Raw genomic sequence first — 4,174 nt, 5'->3', positions numbered from 1 at the left:
GGATTACAGGCATGCACTACCAGGCTGGCTCATATTAATTCTTGAATAGAAGGGTAACGATAATTTGAATAAGTAATTTCTTTGCTATGTGAACTCTTAGATAAATGAAGATAATTTATTTTCATGAAGATAGACTTCTCAGTCACTTCACTATAGACTTAATTCTTATTAAAAACTGTCATACTTTGGGGATTTATTGTATTTTGTGTTATTTCTGTATTTGAACTTGCCTGCAGTACTCCTCATGAAATCTAGAGGAGCTCAGAGTGCCTCATTGTATTTATATAGTCATGTTTCTTTGTGCTAATTTGATTTGAGAAATGGCATTAGCTTTCAGAGCACAGGCTTTCAGCCTCTCCTCTTTTAGTCTTATTCCACTTGCCACCAGCTATTTCTGTGAGGAACTATACAGCCCCATTTCTTAGAAAGATATCAAAACAGAGACGACATTTTTTGGTAGACAATTAAGAGAAAATAAGACCAAGCTAATACTGTTCTACATACAGAAAGTTCAAAGATTAGAACCTTTTTTACAGAAACAAACAGAAATCTCAAAAAAAAGGAAAATGAAATATTAGATCAAAGAATTGCAATGAAATTATGCACTATGTTCCCAGACTCACTTGTAAACTGGTGAATTTAAGAGATAATTTCCCAAAAGGCCATATTTAAATGAATAATGAACTATTTCTTATTTCTCTCAGAATTAACCAAGAGAAGATAAACAGGCATAAAATTTATCAGTTCTTAGCCCTTGAAGTGAATTGGTTTAAATAGAAGTAAAACTGAATGTGTGATTGGAGTTCATATTCTCAGAATGGATTATAGCCTTTTGCATTGAAAATGCTCTGTTAAAGTACTTCTTAAAATAATGAGGTTTTGCTGTTGTATTTGGTCATAGTATGTTTTATTTAAATACTTTGTGAAGAACTGGATTAGTTATGTGGAATCTTAGAGACTGCAAAACATAGGATTTTAAGTTTTTCCTTTGGGAATCAGTGGCTGAGAAATCTACACTGCAGTGTAAAGAGTTCTGTGCTGCCTATCTGAAGACTTGGATTTTACTGTTGACATCACTATTAACTATCCAAAATTTAATCTTGGACACATTATTATTATTGGGGATTGTTAACCAGATGGATATACACATTTCTTTCTACCTTTAAAAGTTTATGATACTTTGAATAATATTGTGAATAATATTATTATATTTAGATTTTGGAAATAACAGCTTTATTTGGTGGGGAATTGACAATATGCTATTTATTAATATTAGAATATTTTCTTTTAAAGGCTTGAGTTACTATGTAATAATAGGTTATTTCTTAGAGTGCTTTAAATGGTGCATTTGTATTTGATATTCATTTCCTTCTCAAAGTTTTTTGTTTTCCTATCTGAGCACTATATAGGATTTTAAAAGAACATAATAATGTATCTAAACATTTATGTAACTTGTGATCCTGGAATTAAGTTTGGCTTCAGAGATGGGATCCAGAGAAAACTCTGCCTTTCTTCTTGCTATTTGATTTATAGGTTAGATGTGTAATGTTGTCTTTTATTCCTACTTTATTTTTTTGAGTATAGGTTATTTGCAGTGCAATGTTAGAATTGATTATATAGTGAAGTAGTTTTCTATTAAAAGAAAAAAGATTAGTCTCTAGGTATTCCCAGCCTACTGTACAACCTTATTTGTATTTCACCTTGTTTATTTGAGTGATCAAATAGGATGATGATCCAGTGCTATCCTTCTTTATTTTTGTTCCTACTGAAATCCACTTTTCCACCAATTTCCCTCCTTTTATTGTGGTCACAGTCTGACCCTAAAATAATTTAGTGAGCTAATGAAAAACCCACGTTGTTTGTTTGCTTGTTTTTGTTTTCTGAATCCAATTTTAAACTTTCTTCCCCCTTTAACTCTTCTCCCTCAGAGAGATACTCATGGTTACTTTTGAAGCTTCCCTCAGGACTAATTTTTATAGGAAGATTATGAACTTTTAGTGTTTCATCTTTAGATACTGTTTACTGTCTTCACCATGTTTTTCATAATTTTAAGAATAAATGGTTATAATCGTGTTAATAAAACTCTAATTTGTCCAAAGTGATTCATTCTTCTGCCTATTTTATCATGTTGAGGTTTTTAAATTCCTGTTTTATATTTTAGTACATTGGGGTTTTTAAATTCAGAAATAAATATTAGATGTTGGCTAAAAACAAAATTTGATATACTACTAGTAAAATAGTTAACTCAATGTAAACTTTAACAAAATTACAAATACTTTTGTAAAAATCATGTGGAAAAATTAATTTAGACTTCATTATATTGCATTGACTGTACATTCCATTACAGAAAGTTCAAAATTGATTCGATTTTCATTAACATCACTGAATAGAAAATTTTGTTATTTTAGTTTTCATAAAATTTGAAGGGCCTGGTATACAAAAATAATACTGAAAAAACTACAGAGTACTTGGATGGAGTTATGAAACACACGCTTTGATTTACATGGGTTAAACTATATAAGCTGCTGTTTCCCCCCCTTTTTGGCCTAATTCAATGCTATAAGAGAAAAAGAATGATTTTTTTTTTGCAGTAATGTAAAACTGTATTTGGCACATTAGCCCTATTAATACTGTATGCCATTTACATAGTTGTATAGAAGGGGCTATACAAAATCATGTAGGTTGAATTTAATATTTATTTAACAACTTTTCAAAGGAAATCTTTGTGTGCACCATACATGGGTCCTAAATTTACCATATAGATACTAAATTTAAGTCTGATTCTAAGGTGTTTTTCTAGAATAGTAGACTTGTGCACATGAGCTCCAGAAAAGTCAAGTAGTGAAGAGGCACAGATTTTTCTTTAGTATATTAGTCTTACATCCCTTCTCTGAGCATGGAAAAGTCACTTAAGCAGCTCTCCAGTTAGCTGTGGCTATCCCTCTTTTTACCAAATGCACCAGAAATAGCCTCACAGTGTAGATGTAGAGGTAGTTAAATATCTGGTCATTAGAAATATCCACACAGAACCATTTAGTGAAGAGATTTTTATGAGGTAGACAAGAAATATAAAGTGTTTTTAGAAGAAATAATAGACATATTCAGCTTTCTTGGGAAATACGGATTTGAAACAGGGCATGTTTGAGGCAGTCAGAGGAAAAGAGCACTGCATTTTACCCTTAGATCTTTCTACCCTTGAGTCTTGGTTTCTGTACTTTTAAATGCCTGCTTACTTGTGCAGAATAAAAATACACACATAGAAAGAAGAAAAAAGCATCATAATGTGAAAGATACTTTCAATATTTAGAAATTCTATAAAAGTCATGATTAAGGTACACTTGATCTTAGCCAAAAGGCCGAGAAGTGATCATGATCAAGGTAAAGCATCAGAGACAAATGAAGGATTTAAGTCTAAGGTAGTATAGACAGGGCAAAAAGAAGTTTATTTGATGAGTTTGTCCCCTCCCTTTCTTATCCTTTAGTGCAAAGAAATGCTTTCTATATTTGCTATTGTACCAGGTATAAAAGCCAAATATAGCATAATTTTTCTTTCTTTCTTTCTTTCTTTTTTACTACAAAGAAATGGTGACTTATTCTAGATTCAGATTTTCTCCCTCTTGATACCAGGGTGATTCTGACAAGTTATTTAAGTCCACTGTACCTTAGTATATTTATCTGTGAAATGGCATAATGATACCTACTTCATAAGGTTGTTTTGAGTATTAAATGAAACAATATACATAAAGTGCTTAGATCAGTGTCTGGTACATAGTGCTATGTGAGTGTTGGTTTTAAAACTGTTTCTCAAAATTTGTTAGATCTATATATAACAATTACATAAATGAAATGAGTACATTTGCAGATATACTATATTTTAAGTGTAATGACTGAGAATTACTTGCTCAATTAGTCTTACTTAATATACTTTAATTTCCTTAGATCTATAAAGGACATAAATAAAATCAATTTTTCTTCCCATACAATTGCTCACTTCTTTTTTTTGGGGAAGCAAAAACTTCTTGCTATTCAACTTTGATATAAAAGTTTTTGTATCTGCCTGATATGATGTTTTATACATAAGGTGAGCTGTATATGTGTTTGATGAATATAATCAAATTGGGGAATAATGATTATATTTGCTAGGGTAATTGGATTTGGTGATTAAGGAAGGAAA

General features: G+C 30.9%; 1 pseudogene; it reads right to left on the bottom strand.

Moving 5' to 3' along the window:
- Positions 1 to 3,218: 3,218 nt before the first annotated feature.
- LOC143389972 (U2 spliceosomal RNA) lies at positions 3,219 to 3,368 on the bottom strand (annotated as a pseudogene).
- Between the last annotated feature and the right edge of the window lie 806 nt (positions 3,369 to 4,174).

This window comes from Callospermophilus lateralis, unplaced genomic scaffold (assembly GCF_048772815.1).
Source record: "Callospermophilus lateralis isolate mCalLat2 unplaced genomic scaffold, mCalLat2.hap1 Scaffold_129, whole genome shotgun sequence".
Classification (NCBI taxonomy): Eukaryota; Metazoa; Chordata; class Mammalia; order Rodentia; family Sciuridae; genus Callospermophilus; species Callospermophilus lateralis.
The sequence above is the reverse complement of the archived record's forward strand: the minus strand, read 5'-3'. Positions and strand labels throughout refer to the sequence as shown.